We start from the raw sequence: 23,091 nt of genomic DNA, 5'->3' as shown, positions 1-23,091 counted from the left end.
TGGGTGTGTAACATTACATTCACTAGTAGGAGTGTGAAAAACATCACGGGGTGGTGTGAATCGGATGGTCTGAATTAGGATAGGCAGTGAGTGGCAATGTAGGATGGAGAAAAGCACCGCGGGGTGGTCAGCATGGGGAGGTCAGGAAACATGCAGTGGCAATGTAGGATAGGTTTCTGAAAAACATGGCGGGGTGGTGCGCATTGTATGGGTGTGTAACATTACATTCACTAGTAGGAGTGAGAAAAACATCACAGGGTGGTGTGAATCGGAGGGTCTGAATTAGGATACGCAGTGAGTGGCAATGTAGGATGGAGAAAAGCACCGCGGGGTGGTCAGCATGGGGAGGTCAGGAAACATGCAGTGGCAATGAAGGATAGGTTTCTGAAAAACATTGCCTGGTGGTGCGCATTGTTATGGTGTGTAACATTACATTCACTAGTAGGAGTGAGAAAAACATCACGGGGTGGTGTGAATCTGAGGTTCTGAATTAGGATAGGCAGTGATTGACAATGTAGGATGGACAAAACCACCGCGGGGTGGTCAGCATGGGGAGGTCAGGATACATGCAGTGGCAATGTAGGATAGGTTTCTGAAAAACATCGCGCGGTGGTGCGCATGGTATGGGTGTGTAACATTACATTCACTAGTAGGAGTGAGAAAAACATCACGGGGTGGTGTGAATCGGAGGGTCTGAATTAAGATAGGCAGTGAGTGGCAATGTAGGATGGAGAAAAGCACCGCGGGGTGGTCAGCAAGGGGAGGTCAGGAAACATGCAGTGGCAATGTAGGATAGGTTTCTGAAAAACATCGCGGGTTGGTGCGCATTGTATGGGTGTGTAACATTACATTCACTAGTAGGAGTGAGAAAAACATCACGGGGTGGTGTGAATCGGATGGTCTGAATTAGGATAGGCAGTGAGTGGCAATGTAGGATGGAGAAAAGCACTCCGGGGTGGTCAGCATGGGACATCAGGAAAAATGCAGTGGCAAAGTAGGATAGGTTTCTGAAAAACCGCGGTGGTGCGCATTGTATGTTTGTGTAACATTACATTCACTAGTACGAGTGAGAAAAACATCACGGGGTGGTTTGAATCGGAGGGTCTGAATTAGGATAGGCAGTGAGTGGCAATGTAGGATGGAGAAAAGCACCGCAGGGTTGTCAGCATGGCGAGGTCAGGAAACATGCAGTGGCAATGTAGGATAGGTTTCTGAAAAACATCGAGGGCTGGTGCGCATGGTATGGGTGTGTAATATTACATTCACTAGTAGGAATGAGAAAAACATCACCGGGTGGTGTGAATCGAAGTTTCTGAATTAGGATAGGCAGTGAGTGACAATGTAGGATGGAGAAAACCACCGCGGGGTGGTCAGCATGGGGAGGTCAGGAAACATGAAGTGGTAATGTAGGATAGGTTTCTGAAAAACATCGCGAGGTGGTGCGCATGGTATGGGTGTGTAACATTACATTCAGTGGTAGGAGTGAGAAAAACATCACAGGGTGGTGTGAATCGGAGGTTCTGAATTAGGATAGGCAGTGAGTGGCAATGTAGGATGCAGAAAAGCACCGCGGGGTGGTCAGCATGGGGAGGTCAGAAAACATGCAGTAGCAATGTAGGATAGGTTTGTGAAAAACATCGCAGGTTGGTGCGAATTCTATGGGTGTGTAACATTACATTCACTAGTAGCAGTGAGAGAAACATCACAGGGTGGTGTGAATCGGAGGGTCTGAATTAGGATAGGCAACGAGTGGCAAAGTAGGATGGAGAAAAGCACCGCGGAATGGTCAGCATGGAGAGGTCAGGAAACCGGCAGTGGCAATGTGGGATAGGTTTCTGAAAAACATCGCGGGGTGGTGCGCATTGTATGGGTGTGTAACATTACATTCACTAGTAGGAGTGAGAAAAACATCACGGGGTGGTGTTAATCGGAGAGTCTGAATTAGGACAGGCAGTGAGTGGCAGTGTAGGATGGAGAAAAGCACCGCAGCGTGGTTAGCATGGGGAGGTCCGGAAGCAGGCAGTGGCAATGTAGGATAGGTTTCTGGAAAACATTGCGGGGTGGTGCGCATTGTATGGGTGTGTAACATTACATTCACTAGTAGGAGAGAGAAAAACATCACGGGGTGTTGTGAATCGGATGGTCTGAATTAGGATAGGCAGTGAGTGGCAATGTAGGATGGAGAAAAGCACCGTGGGGTGGTCAACATGGGAAGGTCAGGAAACATGCAGTGGCAATGTAGGTTAGCTTTCTGAAAAACATTGTGGGGTGGTGAGCATTCTATAGGTGTGTAACATTACATTCACTAGTAGGAGTGTGAAAAACATCACAGGGTGGTGTGAATCGGAGGGTCTGAATTAGGATACGCAGTGAGTGGCAATATAGGATGGAGAAAAGCACCGCGGGGTGGTCAGCATGGGGAGGTCAGGAAACATGCAGTGGCAATGAAGGACAGGTTTCTGAAAAACATTGCGTGGTGGTGCGCATTGTTATGGTGTGTAACATTGCATTCACTAGTAGGAGTGAGAAAAACATCACGGGGTGGTGTGAATCGGAGTGTCTGAATTAGGATAGGCAGTGAGTAGCAATGTAGGATGGAGAAAAGCATCGCGGGGTCGTTAGCATGGGGAGGGCAGGAAACATGCAGTGGCAATGTAGGATAGGTTTCTGAAAAACATCGCAGGGTGGTGCGCATTGTATGGGTGTGTAACATTATATTCACTAGTAGGAGTGAGAAAAACCTCACGGGGTGGTGTGAATCAGAGGGTCTGAATTAGGATAGGAAGTGAGTGGCAATGTAGCATGGAGAAAAGCAGCGTGGGGTGGTCAGCATGTGAAGGTCAGGAAACATGCAGTGGCAATGTAGGATAGGTTTCCCAAAAACATCGCGGGGTGGTGCGCATTGTATGGGTGTGTAACATTACATTCACTAATAGGATTGAGAAAAACATCACGGGGTGGTGTGAATCGGAGGTTCTGAATTAGGATAGGCAGTGAGTGACAATGTAGGATGGACAAAACCACCGCTGGGTGGTCAGCATGGGGAGGTCAGGAAACATGCAGTGGCAATGTAGGATAGGTTTCTGAAAAACATCGCGGGGTGGTGCGCATTGTATGGGTGTGTAACATTACATTCACTAGTAGGAGTGAGAAAAACATCACGGGGAGGTGTGAATCGGAGGGTTTGAATTAGGATAGGCAGTGAGTGGCAATGTAGGATGGAGAAAAGCACTGCGGGGTGATCAGCATGGGGAGGTCAGAAAAATGCAGTGGCAAAGTAGGATAGGTTTCTGAAAAACCGCGGGGTGGTGCGCATTGTATGGTTGTGTAACATTACATTCACTAGTAGGAGTGAGAAAAACATCACGGGGTGGTGTGAATCGGAGGGTGTGAATTAGGATAGGCAGTGAGTGGCAATGTAGGATGGAGAAAAGCACCTCAGGGTGGTCAAGATTGGGAGGTGAGGAAACATGCAGTTCCAATGTAGGATAGGTTTCTAAAAAACATCACATGGTGGTGCGCATTGTTATGGTGTGTAACATTACATTCACTAGTAGGAGTGAGAAAAACATCACGGGGTGGTGTGAATCACATGGTCTGAATAAGGATAGGCAGTGAGTGGCAAGGTAGGATGGAGAAAAGCACCGCGTGGTGGTCAGCATTGGGAGGTCAGGAAACATGCAGTGGCAATGTAGGATAGGTTTCTGAAAAACATCGCGGGGTGGTGCGCATGGTATGGGTGTGTAACATTACATTCACTAGTAGGAGTGAGAAAAACATCACTTGGTGGTGTGAATCGGAGTGTCTGAATTAGGATAGGCAGTGAGTGGCAATGTAGGATGGAGAAAAGCACCACGGGATGGTCAGCATGGGATGGTCAGGAAACATGCAGTGGCAAGGTAGGATAGGATTCTAAAAAACATCGAGGGGTGGTGGGCATTTTACGGGTGTGTAACATTACATTCACCACTAAGAGTGAGAAAAACATCACGGGGTGGTGTCAATCATAGGATCTGAATTAGCATAGGCAGTGAGTGGCAATGTAGGATGGAGAAAAGCACCGCGGGGTGGTCAGCATGGGGAGGTCAGGAAACATGCAGTAGCAATGTAGGATAGGTTTCTGAAAAACATGGCGGGGTGGTGCGCATTGTATGGTGAGTAACTTTACATTCACTAGTAGGATTGAGAAAAACATCACGGGGTGGTGTGAATCGGAGGGTCTGAATTAGGAAAGGCAGTGAGTGGCAATGTAGGATGGAGAAAAGCACCGCAGCGTGGTCAGCATGGGGAGGTCAGGAAACATGCAGTGGCAATGTAGGATAGGTTTCTGAAAAACATCGCGGGGTCGTGCGCATTGTATGGGTGTGTAACATTACATTCACTAGTAGGAGTGAGAAAAACATGACGGGGTGGTGTGAATCGGAGGGTCTGAATTAGGATAGGCAGTGAGTGGCAATGTAGGATGGAGAAAAGCACTGCGGGGTTGTCAGCATGGGGAGTTCAGAAAAATGCAGTGGCAAAGTAGGATAGGTTTCTGAAAAACCGCGGGGTGGTGCGCATTGTATGGGTGTGTAACATTACATTCACTAGTAGCAGTGAGAAAAACATCACGGGGTGGTGTGAATCGGAGTGCCTGAATTAGGATAGGCAGTGAGTGGCAATGTAGGATGGAGAAAAGCACCGCAGGGTGGTTAAGATGGGGAGGTGAGGAAACATGTAGTTGCAATGTAGGATAGGTTTCTAAAAAACATCGCGTGGTGGTGCGCATTGTTATGGTGTGTAACGTTACATTCACTAGTAGGAGTGAGAAAAACATCACGGGTGTGGTGTGAATCGCATGGTCTGAATAAGGATAGGCAGTGAGTGGCAAGGTAGGATGGAGAAAAGCACTGCGGGGTCGTCAGGATGGGGAAGTCAGGAAACAGGCAGTGGGAATGTAGAATAAGTTTCTGAAAAACATCGCGTGGTGGTGCGCATTGTATGGTTGTGTAACATTACATTCACTAGTAGGAGTGAGAAAAACATCACGGGGTGGTGTGAATCATAGAATTTGAATTAGTATAGGCAGTGAGTGGCAATGTAGGATGGACAAAAGCACCATGGGTTGGTCAGCATGGGGAGGTCAGGAAACATGCAGTGGCAATGTAGGATAGGTTTCTGAAAAACATCGCGGGGTGGTGCGCATTGTATGGGTGTGTAACATTACATTCACTAGTAGGAGTGAGAAAAACATCCCGGGGTGGTGTGAATCAGAGGGTCTGAATTAGGATAGGCAGTGAGTGGCAATATAGGATGGAGAAAAGCAACGCAGCGTGGTAAGCATAGGAGGTCTGGAAACATGCAGTGGCAATGTAGGATAGGTTTCTAAAAAACATCGCGGGGTGGTGCGCATTGTATGGGTGTGTAACATTACATTCACTAGTAGGAGTGAGCAAAACATCACGGGGTGGTGTGAATCGGAGGGTCTGAATTAGGATAGGCAGTGAGTGGCAATGTAGGATGGAGAAAAGTACCGCGGGGTGGTCAGCATGGGGAGGTCAGGAAACATGCAGTGGCAATGTAGGATAGGTTTCTGAAAAACATCGCGGGGTGGTGCGCATTGTATGGGTGTGTAACATTATATTCACTAGTAGGAGTGAGAAAAACACGGGGTGGTGTGAATCGGAGGGTCTGAATTAGGATAGGCAGATAGTGGCAATGTAGGATGGAGAAAAGCACAGCAGGGTTGTCAGCATGGGGAGGTCAGGAAACATGCAGTGGCAATGTAGCATAGGTTTCTGAAAAGCATCGCGGGGTGGTGCGCGTTGTATGGGTGTGTAACATTACATTCACTAGTAGGAGTGAGAAAAACATCACGGGGTGGAGTGAATTGGAGGGTCTGAATTAGGATAGGCAGTGAGTGGCAATGTAGGATGGAGAAAAGCACTGCGGGGTTGTCAGCATGGGGACGTCAGGAAAAATGCAGTGGCAAAGTCGGATAGGTTTCTGAAAAACCGCGGGGTGGTGCGCATTGTATGGGTGTGTAACATTACATTCACTAGTAGGAGTGAGAAAAACATCACGGGGTGGTGTGAATAGGAGTGTCTGAATTAGGATAGGCAGTGAGTGGCAATGTAGGATGGGGAAAAGCACCGCGGGGTGGTCAGCCTGGGGAGGTCAGGAAACATGCAGTGGCAAGGTAGGATTGGTTTCTGAAAAACATCGCGGGGTAGTGCGCATTGTATGGGTGTGTAACATTACATTCACTAATAGGAGTGAGAAAACCATCACAGGGTCATGTGAATCGGAGGGTCTGAATAAGGATAGGCAGTGAGTGGCAATGTAGGATGGAGAAAACACCATGGGGTGGTCAGCATGGGGAGGTCAGGAAACATGCAGTGGCAATGTAGGATAGGTTTCTGAAAAACATCGCGGGGTGGTGCGCATTGTATGGGTGTGTAACATTACATTCACTAGTAGGAGTGAGAAAAACATCACGGGGTGGTGTGAATCGGAGGGTCTGAATTAGGATAGGCAGTGAGTTGCAATGTAGGAGGGAGAAAAGTACCGCAGGGTGGTCAGCATGGGGAGGTCAGGAAACATGCAGTGGCAATGTAGGATAGGTTTCTGAAAAACATCGCGGGGTGGTGCGCATTGTATGGGTGTGTAACATTATATTCACTAGTAGGAGTCAGAAAAACACGGGGTGGTGTGAATCGGAGGGACTGAATTAGGATAGGCAGTGAGTGGCAATGTAGGATGGAGAAAAGCACCGCAGGGTCGTCAGCATGGGGAGGTCAGGAAACATGCAGTGGCAATGTAGGATAGGTTTCTAAAAAACATCGCGTGGTGGTGCGCATTGTTATGGTGTGTAACGTTACATTCACTAGTAGGAGTGAGAAAAACATCACGGGTGTGGTGTGAATCGCATGGTCTGAATAAGGATAGGCAGTGAGTGGCAAGGTAGGATGGAGAAAAGCACTGCGGGGTCGTCAGGATGGGGAAGTCAGGAAACAGGCAGTGGGAATGTAGAATAAGTTTCTGAAAAACATCGCGTGGTGGTGCGCATTGTATGGTTGTGTAACATTACATTCACTAGTAGGAGTGAGAAAAACATCACGGGGTGGTGTGAATCATAGGATTTGAATTAGTATAGGCAGTGAGTGGCAATGTAGGATGGACAAAAGCACCATGGGTTGGTCAGCATGGGGAGGTCAGGAAACATGCAGTGGCAATGTAGGATAGGTTTCTGAAAAACATCGCGGGGTGGTGAGCATTGTATGGGTGTGTAACATTACATTCACTAGTAGGAGTGAGAAAAACATCCCGGGGTGGTGTGAATCAGAGGGTCTGAATTAGGATAGGCAGTGAGTGGCAATATAGGATGGAGAAAAGCAACGCAGCGTGGTCAGCATAGGAGGTCTGGAAACATGCAGTGGCAATGTAGGATAGGTTTCTAAAAAACATCGCGGGGTGGTGCGCATTGTATGGGTGTGTAACATTACATTCACTAGTAGGAGTGAGAAAAACATCACGGGGTGGTGTGAATCGGAGGGTCTGAATTAGGATAGGCAGTGAGTGGCAATGTAGGATGGAGAAAAGTACCGCGGGGTGGTCAGCATGGGGAGGTCAGGAAACATGCAGTGGCAATGTAGGATAGGTTTCTGAAAAACATTGCGGGGTGGTGCGCATTGTATGGGTGTGTAACATTATATTCACTAGTAGGAGTGAGAAAAACACGGGGTGGTGTGAATCGGAGGGTCTGAATTAGGATAGGCAGATAGTGGCAATGTAGGACGGAGAAAAGCACAGCAGGTTTGTCAGCATGGGGAGGTCAGGAAACATGCAGTGGCAATGTAGCATAGGTTTCTGAAAAGCATCGCGGGGTGGTGCGCGTTGTATGGGTGTGTAACATTACATTCACTAGTAGGAGTGAGAAAAACATCACGGGGTGGAGTGAATTGGAGGGTCTGAATTAGGATAGGCAGTGAGTGGCAATGTAGGATGGAGAAAAACACTGCGGGGTGGTCAGCATGGGGACGTCAGGAAAAATGCAGTGGCAAAGTCGGATAGGTTTCTGAAAAACCGCGGGGTGGTGCGCATTGTATGGGTGTGTAACATTACATTCACTAGTAGGAGTGAGAAAAACATCACGGGGTGGTGTGAATAGGAGTGTCTGAATTAGGATAGGCAGTGAGTGGCAATGTAGGATGGGAAAAAGCACCGCGGGGTGGTCAGCCTGGGGAGGTCAGGAAACATGCAGTGGCAAGGTAGGATAGGTTTCTGAAAAACATCGCGGGGTAGTGCGCATTGTATGGGTGTGTAACATTACATTCACTAATAGGAGTGAGAAAACCATCACAGGGTCATGTGAATCGGAGGGTCTGAATAAGGATAGGCAGTGAGTGGCAATGTAGGATGGAGAAAAGCACCATGGGGTGGTCAGCATGGGGAGGTCAGGAAACATGCAGTGGCAATGTAGGATAGGTTTCTGAAAAACATCGCGGGGTGGTGCGCATTGTATGGGTGTGTATCATTACATTCACTAGTAGGAGTGAGAAAAACATCACGGGGTCGTGTGAATCGGAGGGTCTGAATTAGGATAGGCAGTGAGTTGCAATGTAGGAGGGAGAAAAGTACCGCAGGGTGGTCAGCATGGGGAGGTCAGGAAACATGCAGTGGCAATGTAGGATAGGTTTCTGAAAAACATCGCGGGGTGGTGCGCATTGTATGGGTGTGTAACATTATATTCACTAGTAGGAGTCAGAAAAACACGGGGTGGTGTGAATCGGAGGGACTGAATTAGGATAGGCAGTGAGTGGCAATGTAGGATGGAGAAAAGCACCGCAGGGTAGTCAGCATGGGGAGGTCAGGAAACATGCAGTGGCAATGTAGGATAGGTTTCTAAAAAACATCGCGTGGTGGTGCGCATTGTATGTTTGTGTAACATTACAGTCACTAGTAGGAGGGAGAAAAACATCACGGGTGTGGTGTGAATCGCATGGTCTGAATAAGGATAGGCAGTGAGTGGCAAGGTAGGATGGAGAAAATCACTGCGGGGTCGTCAGGATGGGGAAGTCAGGAAACATGCAGTGGGAATGTACAATAAGTTTCTGAAAAACATCGCGTGGTGGTGCGCATTGTATGGTTGTGTAACATTACATTCACTAGTAGGAGTGAGAAAAACATCACGGGGTGGTGTGAATCATAGGATTTGAATTAGTATAGGCAGTGAGTGGCAATGTAGGATGGAGAAAAGCACCATGGGTTGGTCAGCATGGGGAGGTCAGGAAACATGCAGTGGCAATGTAGGATAGGTTGCTGAAAAACATCGCGGGGTGGTGCGCATTGTAAGGGTGTGTAACATTACATTCACTAGTAGGAGTGAGAAAAACATCCCGGGGTGGTGTGAATCAGAGGGTCTGAATTAGGATAGGCAGTGAGTGGCAATATAGGATGGAGAAAAGCAACGCAGCGTGGTCAGCATAGGAGGTTTGGAAACATGCAGTGGCAATGTAGGATAGGTTTCTAAAAAGCATCGCGGGGTGGTGCGCATTGTATGGGTGTGTAACATTACATTCACTAGTAGGAGTGAGAAAAACATCACGGGGTGGTGTGAATCGGAGGTTCTGAATTAGGATAGGCAGTGAGTGGCAATGTAGGATGTAGAAAAGTACCGCGGGGTGGTCAGCATGGGGAGGTCAGGAAATATGCAGTGGCAATGTAGGATAGGTTTCTCAAAAACATCGCGGGGTGGTGCGCATTGTATGGGTGTGTAACATTACAGTCACTAGTAGGAGTGAGAAAAACATCACGGGGTGGTGTGAATCGGAGGGTCTGACTAAGTATAGGCAGTGAGTGGCAAGGTAGGATGGAGAAAAGCACCGCGGGGTCGTCAGCATGGGGAAGTCAGGAAACATGCAGTGGGAATGTAGAATAAGTTTCTGAAAAACATCGCGTGGTGGTGCGCTTGGTATGGTTGTGTAACATTAGATTCACTAGTAGGAGTGAGAAAAACATCACGGGGTGGTGTGAATCATATTATTTGAATTAGTATAGGCAGTGAGTGGCAATGTAGGATGGAGAAAAGCACCATGGGGTGGTCAGCATGGGGAGGTCAGGAAACATGCAGTGGCAATGTAGGATAGGTTTCTGAAAAACATCGCGGGGTGGTGCGCATTGTATGGTTGTGTAACATTACAGTCACTAGTATGAGTGAGAAAAACATCCCGGGGTGGTGTGAATCAGAGTGTCTGAATTAGGATAGGCAGTGAGTGGTAATATAGGATGGAGAAAAGCAACGCAGCGTGGTCAGCATAGGAGTTCTGGAAACATGCAGTGGCAATGTAGGATAGGTTTCTGAAAAACATCGCGGGGTGGTGCGCATTGTATGGGTGTGTAACATTACATTCACTAGTACGAGTGAGAAAAACATCAAGGGGTGGGGAATTGGAGGTCTGAATTAGGATAGGCAGTGAGTGGCAATGTAGGATGGAGAAAAGTACCGCCGGGTGGTCAGCATGGGGAGGTCAGGAAACATGCAGTGGCAATGTATGATAGGTTTCTGAAAAACATTGCGGGGTGGTGCGCATTGTATGGGTGTGTAACATTATATTCACTAGTAGGAGTGAGAAAACCACGGGGTGGTGTGAATCGGAGGGTCTGAATTAGGATAGGTAGTGAGTGGCAATGTAGGATGGAGAAAAGCACCGCAGGGTTGTCAGCATGGGGAGGTCAGGAAACATGCAGTGGCAATGAAGCATAGGTTTCTGAAAAACATCGCGTGGTGGTGCGCATTGTATGGGTGTGTAATATTACATTCACTAGTAGGAGTGAGAAAAACATCACGGGGGGGAGTGAATCGGAGGGTCTGAATTAGGATAGGCAGTGAGTGGCAATGTAGGATGGAGAAAAGCCCTGCGAGGTGGTCAGCATGGGCACGTCAGGAAAAATGCAGTGGCAAAGTCGGATAGGTTTCTGAAAAACCGCGGTGGTGCGCATTGTATGGTTGTGTAACATTACATTCTCTAGTAGGAGTGAGAAAAACATCACGAGGTAGTGTGAATCGGAGGGTTTGAATTAGGATAGGCAGTGAGTGACAATGCAGGATGGAGAAAACCACAGCGGGGTGGTCAGCATGGGGAGGTCAGGAAACATGCAGTGGCAATGTAGGATAGGTTTCTGAAAAACATCGCGGGCTGGTGCGCATTGTATGGGTGTGTAACATTACATTCACTAGTAGGAGTGAGAAAAATATCACGGGGTGGTGTGAATCGGAGTTTCTGAATTAGGATAGGCAGTGAGTGACAATGTAGGAAGGAGAAAACCACCACGGGGTGGTCAGCATGGGGAGGTCAGGAAACATGCAGTGGCAATGTAGGATAGGTTTCTGAAAAACATCGCGGGGTGGTGCGCATTGTATGGGTGTGTAACATTTCATTCACTAGTAGGAGTGAGAAAAACATCACAGGGTGGTGTGAATCGGAGAGTCTGAATTAGGATAGGCAGTGAGTGGCAATGTAGGATGGAGAAAAGCACCGCGGGTTGGTCAGCATGGGGACGTCAGGAAACATGCAGTAGCAATGTAGGATAGGTTTGTGAAAAACATCGCGGGGTGGTGCACATTCTATGGGTGTGTAACATTACATTCACTAGTAGGAGTGAGAAAAACATCACAGGGTGGTGTGAATCGGAGGGTCTGAATAAGGATAGGCAATGAGTGGCAAAGTAGGATGGAGAAAAGCACCGTGGAATGGTCAGCATGGAGAGGTCAGGAAACAGGCAGTGGCAATGTAGGATAGGTTTCTGAAAAACATCACGGGGTGGTGCGCATTGTATGGGTGTGTAACATTACATTCACTAGTAGGAGTGAGAAAAATATCATGGGGTGGTGTGAATCGGAGGTTCCGAATTAGGATAGGCAGTGAGTGGCAGTGTAGGATGGAGAAAAGCACCGCAGCGTGATCAGCATGAGGAGGTCAGGAAAAATGCAGTGGCGAAGTAGGATAGGTTTCTGAAAAACCACGGTGGTGCGCATTGTATGGTTGTGTAACATTACATTCACTAGTAGGAGTGAGAAAAACATCACGGGGTGGTGTGAATAGGAGTTTCTGAATTAGGATAGGCAGTGAGTGGCAATGTAGGATGGGGAAAAGCACCGCGGGGTGGTCAGCCTGGGGAGGTCAGGAAACATGCAGTGGCAAGCTAGGATAGGTTTCTGAAAAACATCGCGGGGTGGTGCGCATTGTATGGGTGTGTAACATTACATTCAATAGTAGGAGTGAGAAAAACATCACTGGGTGGTGTGAATCGGAGGGTCTCAATTAGGATAGGCAGTGAGTTGCAATGTAGGAGGGAGAAAAGTACCGCAGGGCGGTCAGCATGGGGAGGTCAGGAAACATGCAGTGGCAATGTAGGATAGGTTTCTAAAAAACATCGCGTGGTGGTGCGCATTGTATGTTTGTGTAACATTACAGTCACTAGTAGGAGTGAGAAAAACATCACGGGGTGGTGTGAATCGGAGGGTCTGAGTAAGTATAGGCAGTGAGTGGCAAGGTAGGATGGAGAAAAGCACCGCGGGGTCGTCAGCATGGGGAAGTCAGGAAACATGCAGTGGGAATGTAGAATAAGTTTCTGAAAAACATCGCGTGGTGGTGCGCTTTGTATGGTTGTGTAACATTACATTCACTAGTAGGAGTGAGAAAAACATCACGGTGTGGTGTGAATCATATTATTTGAATTAGTATAGGCAGTGAGTGGCAATGTAGGATGGAGAAAAGCACCATGGGGTGGTCAGCATGGGGAGGTCAGGAAACATGCAGTGGCAATGTAGGATAGGTTTCTGAAAAACATCGCGGGGTGGTGCGCATTGTATGGTTGTGTAATATTACATTCACTAGTATGAGTGAGAAAAACATCCCGGGGTGGTGTGAATCAGAGGGTCTGAATTAGGATAGGAGGTGAGTGGTAATATAGGATGGAGAAAAGCAACGCAGCGTGGTCAGCATAGGAGTTCTGGAAACATGCAGTGGCAATGTAGGATAGGTTTCTGAAAAACATCGCGGGATGGTGCGCATTGTATGGGTGTGTAACATTACATTCACTAGTAGGAGTGAGAAAAACATCACGGGGGGGTGTGAATCGGAGGGTCTGAATTAGGATAGGCAGTGAGTGGCAATGTAGGATGGAGAAAAGTACCGCCGGGTGGTCAGCATGGGGAGGTCAGGAAACATGCAGTGGCAATGTAGGATAGGTTTCTGAAAAACATCGCGGGGTGGTGCGCATTGTATGGGTGTGTAACATTATATTCACTAGTAGGAGTGAGAAAAACACGGGGTGGTGTGAATCGGAGGGTCTGAATTAGGATAGGTAGTGAGTGGCAATGTAGGATGGAGAAAAGCACCGCAGGGTTTTCAGCATGGGGAGGTCAGGAAACATGCAGTGGCAATGAAGCATAGGTTTCTGAAAAACATCGCGTGTTGGTGCGCATTGTATGGGTGTGTATTATTACATTCACTAGTAGGAGTGAGAAAAACATCACGGGGGGCAGTGAATCGGAGGGTCTGAATTAGGATAGGCAGTGAGTGGCAATGTAGGATGGAGAAAAGCCCTGCGGGGTGGTGAGCATGGGCACGTCAGGAAAAATGCAGTGGCAAAGTCGGATAGGTTTCTGAAAAACCGCGGTGGTGCGCATTGTATGGTTGTGTAACATTACATTCTCTAGTAGTAGTGAGAAAAACATCACGGGGTAGTGTGAATCGGAGGGTTTGAATTAGGATAGGCAGGGAGTGGCAATGTAGGATGGAGAAAAGCACCGCAGGGTTGTCAGCATGGGGAGGTCAGGAAACATGCAGTGGCAATGTAGGATAGGTTTCTGAAAAACATCGCGGGCTGGTGCGCATTGTATGGGTGTGTAACATTACATTCACTAGTACGAGTGAGAAAAATATCACGGGGTGGTGTGAATCGGAGTTTCTGAATTAGGATAGGCAGTGAGTGACAATGTAGGAAGGAGAAAACCACCGCGGGGTGGTCAGCATGGGGAGGTCAGGAAACATGCAGTGGCAAAGTAGGATAGGTTTCTGAAAAACATCGCGGGGTGGTGCGCATTGTATGGGTGTGTAACATTTCATTCACTAGTAGGAGTGAGAAAAACATCACAGGGTGGTGTGAATCGGAGGGTCTGAATTAGGATAGGCAGTGAGTGGCAATGTAGGATGGAAAAAAGCACCGCGGGTTGGTCAGCATGGGGACGTCAGGAAACATGCAGTAGCAATGTAGCATAGGTTTGTGAAAAACATCGCGGGGTGGTGCACATTCTATGGGTGTGTAACATTACATTCACTAGTAGGAGTGAGAAAAACATCACAGGGTGGTGTGAATCGGAGGGTCTGAATAAGGATAGGCAATGAGTGGCAAAGTAGGATGGAGAAAAGCACCGTGGAATGGTCAGCATGGGGAGGTCAGGAAACATGCAGTGGCAATGTAGGATAGGTTTCTAAAAAGCATCGCGGGGTGGTGCGCATTGTATGGGTGTGTAACATTACATTCACTAGTAGGAGTGAGAAAAACATCACGGGGTGGTGTGAATCGGAGGTTCTGAATTAGGATAGGCAGTGAGTGGCAATGTAGGATGGAGAAAAGTACCGCGGGGTGGTCAGCATGGGGAGGTCAGGAAATATGCAGTGGCAATGTAGGATAGGTTTCTCAAAAACATTGCGGGGTGGTGCGCATTGTATGGGTGTGTAACATTACAGTCACTAGTAGGAGTGAGAAAAACATCACGGGGTGGTGTGAATCGGAGGGTCTGACTAAGTATAGGCAGTGAGTGGCAAGGTAGGATGGAGAAAAGCACCGCGGGGTCGTCAGCATGGGGAAGTCAGGAAACATGCAGTGGGAATGTAGAATAAGTTTCTGAAAAACATCGCGTGGTGGTGCGCTTGGTATGGTTGTGTAACATTAGATTCACTAGTAGGAGTGAGAAAAACATCACGGGGTGGTGTGAATCATATTATTTGAATTAGTATAGGCAGTGAGTGGCAATGTAGGATGGAGAAAAGCACCATGGGGTGGTCAGCATGGGGAGGTCAGGAAACATGCAGTGGCAATGTAGGATAGGTTTCTGAAAAACATCGCGGGGTGGTGCGCATTGTATGGTTGTGTAACATTACAGTCACTAGTATGAGTGAGAAAAACATCCCGGGGTGGTGTGAATCAGAGTGTCTGAATTAGGATAGGCAGTGAGTGGTAATATAGGATGGAGAAAAGCAACGCAGCGTGGTCAGCATAGGAGTTCTGGAAACATGCAGTGGCAATGTAGGATAGGTTTCTGAAAAACATCGCGGGGTGGTGCGCATTGTATGGGTGTGTAACATTACATTCACTAGTACGAGTGAGAAAAACATCAAGGGGTGGGGAATTGGAGGTCTGAATTAGGATAGGCAGTGAGTGGCAATGTAGGATGGAGAAAAGTACCGCCGGGTGGTCAGCATGGGGAGGTCAGGAAACATGCAGTGGCAATGTATGATAGGTTTCTGAAAAACATCGCGGGGTGGTGCGCATTGTATGGGTGTGTAACATTATATTCACTAGTAGGAGTGAGAAAACCACGGGGTGGTGTGAATCGGAGGGTCTGAATTAGGATAGGTAGTGAGTGGCAATGTAGGATGGAGAAAAGCACCGCAGGGTTGTCAGCATGGGGAGGTCAGGAAACATGCAGTGGCAATGAAGCATAGGTTTCTGAAAAACATCGCGTGGTGGTGCGCATTGTATGGGTGTGTAATATTACATTCACTAGTAGGAGTGAGAAAAACATCACGGGGGGGAGTGAATCGGAGGGTCTGAATTAGGATAGGCAGTGAGTGGCAATGTAGGATGGAGAAAAGCCCTGCGGGGTGGTCAGCATGGGCACGTCAGGAAAAATGCAGTGGCAAAGTCGGATAGGTTTCTGAAAAACCGCGGTGGTGTGCATTGTATGGTTGTGTAACATTACATTCTCTAGTAGGAGTGAGAAAAACATCACGGGGTAGTGTGAATCGGAGGGTTTGAATTAGGATAGGCAGTGAGTGACAATGCAGGATGGAGAAAACCACAGCGGGGTGGTCAGCATGGGGAGGTCAGGAAACATGCAGTGGCAATGTAGGATAGGTTTCTGAAAAACATCGCGGGCTGGTGCGCATTGTATGGGTGTGTAACATTACATTCACTAGTACGAGTGAGAAAAATATCACGGGGTGGTGTGAATCGGAGTTTCTGAATTAGGATAGGCAGTGAGTGACAATGTAGGAAGGAGAAAACCACCGCGGGGTGGTCAGCATGGGGAGGTCAGGAAACATGCAGTGGCAATGTAGGATAGGTTTCTGAAAAACATCGCGGGGTGGTGCGCATTGTATGGGTGTGTAACATTTCATTCACTAGTAGGAGTGAGAAAAACATCACAGGGTGGTGTGAATCGGAGAGTCTGAATTAGGATAGGCAGTGAGTGGCAATGTAGGATGGAGAAAAGCACCGCGGGTTGGTCAGCATGGGGACGTCAGGAAACATGCAGTAGCAATGTAGGATAGGTTTGTGAAAAACATCGCGGGGTGGTGCACATTCTATGGGTGTGTAACATTACATTCACTAGTAGGAGTGAGAAAAACATCACAGGGTGGTGTGAATCGGAGGGTCTGAATAAGGATAGGCAATGAGTGGCAAAGTAGGATGGAGAAAAGCACCGTGGAATGGTCAGCATGGAGAGGTCAGGAAACAGGCAGTGGCAATGTAGGATAGGTTTCTGAAAAACATCACGGGGTGGTGCGCATTGTATGGGTGTGTAACATTACATTCACTAGTAGGAGTGAGAAAAATATCATGGGGTGGTGTGAATCGGAGGTTCCGAATTAGGATAGGCAGTGAGTGGCAGTGTAGGATGGAGAAAAGCACCGCAGCGTGATCAGCATGAGGAGGTCAGGAAAAATGCAGTGGCGAAGTAGGATAGGTTTCTGAAAAACCACGGTGGTGCGCATTGTATGGTTGTGTAACATTACATTCACTAGTAGGAGTGAGAAAAACATCACGGGGTGGTGTGAATAGGAGTTTCTGAATTAGGATAGGCAGTGAGTGGCAATGTAGGATGGGGAAAAGCACCGCGGGGTGGTCAGCCTGGGGAGGTCAGGAAACATGCAGTGGCAAGCTAGGATAGGTTTCTGAAAAACATCGCGGGGTAGTGCGCATTGTATGGGTGTGTAACATTACATTCACTAATAGGAGTGAGAAGACCATCACAGGGTCATATGAATCGGAGGGTCTGAATAAGGATAGGCAGTGAGTGGCAATGTAGGATGGAGAAAAGCACCATGGGGTGGTCAGCATAGGGATATCAGGAAACATGCAGTGGCAATGTAGGATAGGTTTCTGAAAAACATCGCGGGGTGGTGCGCATTGTATGGGTGTGTAACATTACATTCACTAGTAGGAGTGAGAAAAACATCACTGGGTGGTGTGAATCGGAGGGTCTCAATTAGGATAGGCAGTGAGTTGCAATGTAGGAGGGAGAAAAGTACCGCAGGGCGGTCAGCATGGGGAGGTCAGGAAACATGCAGTGGCAATGTAGGATAGGTTTCTGAAAAACATCGCGGGGTGGTGCGCATTGTATGGGTGTGTAACATTATGTTCACTAGTAGGAGTCAGAAAAACACGGGGTGGTGTGAATCGGAGGGACTGAATTAGGATAGGCAGTGAGTGGCAATGTAGGATGGAGAAAAGCACCGCAGGGTCGTCAGCATGGGGAGGTCAGGAAACATGCAGTGGCAATGTAGGATAGGTTTCTAAAAAACATCGCGTGGTGGTGCGCATTGTATGTTTGTGTAACATTACAGTCACTAGTAGGAGTGAGAAAAACATCACGGGGTGGTGTGAATCGGAGGGTCTGAGTAAGTATAGGCAGTGAGTGGCAAGGTAGGATGGAGAAAAGCACCGCGGGGTCGTCAGCATGGGGAAGTCAGGAAACATGCAGTGGGAATGTAGAATAAGTTTCTGAAAAACATCGCGTGGTGGTGCGCTTTGTATGGTTGTGTAACATTACATTCACTAGTAGGAGTGAGAAAAACATCACGGGGTGGTGTGAATCATATTATTTGAATTAGTATAGGCAGTGAGTGGCAATGTAGGATGGAGAAAAGCACCATGGGGTGGTCAGCATGGGGAGGTCAGGAAACATGCAGTGGCAATGTAGGATAGGTTTCTGAAAAACATCGCGGGGTGGTGCGCATTGTATGGTTGTGTAATATTACATTCACTAGTATGAGTGAGAAAAACATCCCGGGGTGGTGTGAATCAGAGGGTCTGAATTAGGATAGGAGGTGAGTGGTAATATAGGATGGAGAAAAGCAACGCAGCGTGGTCAGCATAGGAGTTCTGGAAACATGCAGTGGCAATGTAGGATAGGTTTCTGAAAAACATCGCGGGGTGGTGCGCATTGTATGGGTGTGTAACATTTCATTCACTAGTAGGAGTGAGAAAAACATCACAGGGTGGTGTGAATCGGAGGGTCTGAATTAGGATAGGCAGTGAGTGGCAATGTAGGATGGAAAAAAGCACCGCGGGTTGGTCAGCATGGGGACGTCAGGAAACATGCAGTAGCAATGTAGCATAGGTTTGTGAAAAACATCGCGGGGTGGTGCACATTCTATGGGTGTGTAACATTACATTCACTAGTAGGAGTGAGAAAAACATCACAGGGTGGTGTGAATCGGAGGGTCTGAATAAGGATAGGCAATGAGTGGCAAAGTAGGATGGAGAAAAGCACCGTGGAATGGTCAGCATGGAGAGGTCAGGAAACAGGCAGTGGCAATGTAGGATAGGTTTCTGGAAAACATCACGGGATTGTGCGCATTGTATGGGTGTGTAACATTATATTCACTAGTAGGAGTGAGAAAAACACGGGGTGGTGTGAATCGGAGGGTCTGAATTAGGATAGGTAGTGAGTGGCAATGTAGGATGGAGAAAAGCACCGCAGGGTTTTCAGCATGGGGAGGTCAGGAAACATGCAGTGGCAATGAAGCATAGGTTTCTGAAAAACATCGCGTGTTGGTGCGCATTGTATGGGTGTGTATTATTACATTCACTAGTAGGAGTGAGAAAAACATCACGGGGGGCAGTGAATCGGAGGGTCTGAATTACGATAGGCAGTGAGTGGCAATGTAGGATGGAGAAAAGCCCTGCGGGGTGGTGAGCATGGGCACGTCAGGAAAAATGCAGTGGCAAAGTCGGATAGGTTTCTGAAAAACCGCGGTGGTGCGCATTGTATGGTTGTGTAACATTACATTCTCTAGTAGTAGTGAGAAAAACATCACGGGGTAGTGTGAATCGGAGGGTTTGAATTAGGATAGGCAGGGAGTGGCAATGTAGGATGGAGAAAAGCACCGCAGGGTTGTCAGCATGGGGAGGTCAGGAAACATGCAGTGGCAATGTAGGATAGGTTTCTGAAAAACATCGCGGGCTGGTGCGCATTGTATGGGTGTGTAACATTACATTCACTAGTACGAGTGAGAAAAATATCACGGGGTGGTGTGAATCGGAGTTTCTGAATTAGGATAGGCAGTGAGTGACAATGTAGGAAGGAGAAAACCACCGCGGGGTGGTCAGCATGGGGAGGTCAGGAAACATGCAGTGGCAATGTAGGATAGGTTTCTGAAAAACATCGCGGGGTGGTGCGCATTGTATGGGTGTGTAACATTTCATTCACTAGTAGGAGTGAGAAAAACATCACAGGGTGGTGTGAATCGGAGGGTCTGAATTAGGATAGGCAGTGAGTGGCAATGTAGGATGGAAAAAAGCACCGCGGGTTGGTCAGCATGGGGACGTCAGGAAACATGCAGTAGCAATGTAGCATAGGTTTGTGAAAAACATCGCGGGGTGGTGCACATTCTATGGGTGTGTAACATTACATTCACTAGTAGGAGTGAGAAAAACATCACAGGGTGGTGTGAATCGGAGGGTCTGAATAAGGATAGGCAATGAGTGGCAAAGTAGGATGGAGAAAAGCACCGTGGAATGGTCAGCATGGAGAGGTCAGGAAAGAGGCAGTGGCAATGTAGGATAGGTTTCTGGAAAACATCACGGGATGGTGCGCATTGTATGGGTGTGTAACATTACATTCACTAGTAGGAGTGAGAAAAATATCATGGGGTGGTGTGAATCGGAGGTTCCGAATTAGGATAGGCAGTGAGTGGCAGTGTAGGATGGAGAAAAGCACCGCAGCGTGATCAGCATGAGGAGGTCAGGAAAAATGCAGTGGCGAAGTAGGATAGGTTTCTGAAAAACCACAGTGGTGCGCATTGTATGGTTGTGTAACATTACATTCACTAGTAGGAGTGAGAAAAACATCACGGGGTGGTGTGAATAGGAGTTTCTGAATTAGGATAGGCAGTGAGTGGCAATGTAGGATGGGGAAAAGCACCGCGGGGTGGTCAGCCTGGGGAGGTCAGGAAACATGCAGTGGCAAGCTAGGATAGGTTTCTGAAAAACATCGCGGGGTAGTGCGCATTGTATGGGTGTGTAACATTACATTCACTAATAGGAGTGAGAAGACCATCACAGGGTCATGTGAATCGGAGGGTCTGAATAAGGATAGGCAGTGAGTGGCAATGTAGGATGGAGAAAAGCACCATGGGGTGGTCAGCATAGGGATATCAGGAAACATGCAGTGGCAATGTAGGATAGGTTTCTGAAAAACATCGCGGGGTGGTGCGCATTGTATGGGTGTGTAACATTACATTTACTAGTAGGAGTGAGAAAAAAATCACTGGGTGGTGTGAATCGGAGGGTCTGAATTAGGATAGGCAGTGAGTTGCAATGTAGGAGGGAGAAAAGTACCGCAGGGTGGTCAGCATGGGGAGGTCAGGAAACATGCAGTGGCAATGTAGGATAGGTTTCTGAAAAACATCGCGGGGTGGTGCGCATTGTATGGGTGTGTAACATTATATTCACTAGTAGGAGTCAGAAAAACACGGGGTGGTGTGAATCGGAGGGACTGAATTAGGATAGGCAGTGAGTGGCAATGTAGGATGGAGAAAAGCACCGCAGGGTCGTCAGCATGGGGAGGTCAGGAAACATGCAGTGGCAATGTAGGATAGGTTTCTAAAAAACATCGCGTGGTGGTGCGCATTGTATGTTTGTGTAACATTACAGTCACTAGTAGGAGTGAGAAAAACATCACGGGGTGGTGTGAATCGGAGGGTCTGAGTAAGTATAGGCAGTGAGTGGCAAGGTAGGATGGAGAAAAGCACCGCGGGGTCGTCAGCATGGGGAAGTCAGGAAACATGCAGTGGGAATGTAGAATAAGTTTCTGAAAAACATCGCGTGGTGGTGCGCTTTGTATGGTTGTGTAACATTACATTCACTAGTAGGAGTGAGAAAAACATCACGGGGTGGTGTGAATCATATTATTTGAATTAGTATAGGCAGTGAGTGGCAATGTAGGATGGAGAAAAGCACCATGGGGTGGTCAGCATGGGGAGGTCAGGAAACATGCAGTGGCAATGTAGGATAGGTTTCTGAAAAACATCGCGGGGTGGTGCGCATTGTATGGTTGTGTAACATTACATTCACTAGTATGAGTGAGAAAAACATCCCGGGGTGGTGTGAATCAGAGGGTCTGAATTAGGATAGGAGATGAGTGGTAATATAGGATGGAGAAAAGCAACGCAGCGTGGTCAGCATAGGAGTTCTGGAAACATGCAGTGGCAATGTAGGATAGGTTTCTGAAAAACATCGCGGGGTGGTGCGCATTGTATGGGTGTGTAACATTACATTCACTAGTAGGAGTGAGAAAAACATCCCGGGGGGGTGTGAATCGGAGGGTCTGAATTAGGATAGGCAGTGAGTGGCAATGTAGGATGGAGAAAAGTACCGCCGGGTGGTCAGCATGGGGAGGTCAGGAAACATGCAGTGGCAATGTAGGATAGGTTTCTGAAAAACATCGCGGGGTGGTGCGCATTGTATGGGTGTGTAACATTATATTCACTAGTAGGAGTGAGAAAAACACGGGGTGGTGTGAATCGGAGGGTCTGAATTAGGAAAGGTAGTGAGTGGCAATGTAGGATGGAGAAAAGCCCTGCGGGGTGGTCAGCATGGGCACGTCAGGAAAAATGCAGTGGCAAAGTCGGATAGGTTTCTGAAAAACCCCGGTGGTGCGCATTGTATGGTTGTGTAACATTACATACTCTAGTAGGAGTGAGAAAAACATCACGGGGTAGTGTGAATCAGAGGGTTTGAATTAGGATAGGCAGGGAGTGGCAATGTAGGATGCAGAAAAGCACCGCAGGGTTGTCAGCATGGGGAGGTCAGGAAACATGCAGTGGAAATGTAGGATAGGTTTCTGAAAAACATCGCGGGCTGGTGTGCATTGTATGGGTGTGTAACATTACATTCACTAGTACGAGTGAGAAAAATATCACGGGGTGGTGTGAATCGGAGTTTCTGAATTAGGATAGGCAGTGAGTGACAATGTAGGAAGGAGAAAACCACCGCGGGGTGGTCAGCATGGGGAGGTCAGGAAACATGCAGTGGCAATGTAGGATAGGTTTCTGAAAAACATCGCGGGGTGGTGCGCATTGTATGGGTGTGTAACATTTCATTCACTAGTAGGAGTGAGAAAAACATCACAGGGTGGTGTGAATCGGAGGGTCTGAATTAGGATAGGCAGTGAGTGGCAATGTAGGATGGAGAAAAGCACCGCGGGTTGATCAGCATGGGGACGTCAGGAAACATGCAGTAGTAATGTAGGATAGGTTTGTGAAAAACATCGCGGGGTGGTGCACATTCTATGGGTGTGTAACATTACATTCACTAGTAGGAGTGAGAAAAACATCATAGGGTGGTGTGAATCGGAGGGTCTGAATAAGGATAGGCAATGAGTGGCAAAGTAGGATGGAGAAAAGCACCGCGGAATGGTCAGCATGGAGAGGTCAGGAAACAGGCAGTGGCAATGTAGGATAGGTTTCTGAAAAACATCGCGGGGTGGTGCGCATTGTATGGGTGTGTAACATTACATTCACTAGTAGGAGTGAGAAAAATATCATGGAGTGGTGTGAATCGGAGGTTCCGAATTAGGATAGGCAGTGAGTGGCA

Source organism: Cavia porcellus, unplaced genomic scaffold, assembly GCF_034190915.1.
Source record: "Cavia porcellus strain 051 isolate PalLab524CR breed Dunkin Hartley unplaced genomic scaffold, mCavPor4.1 scaffold_8, whole genome shotgun sequence".
NCBI lineage: Eukaryota > Metazoa > Chordata > Mammalia > Rodentia > Caviidae > Cavia > Cavia porcellus.
This window is presented reverse-complemented; position numbering follows the sequence as displayed.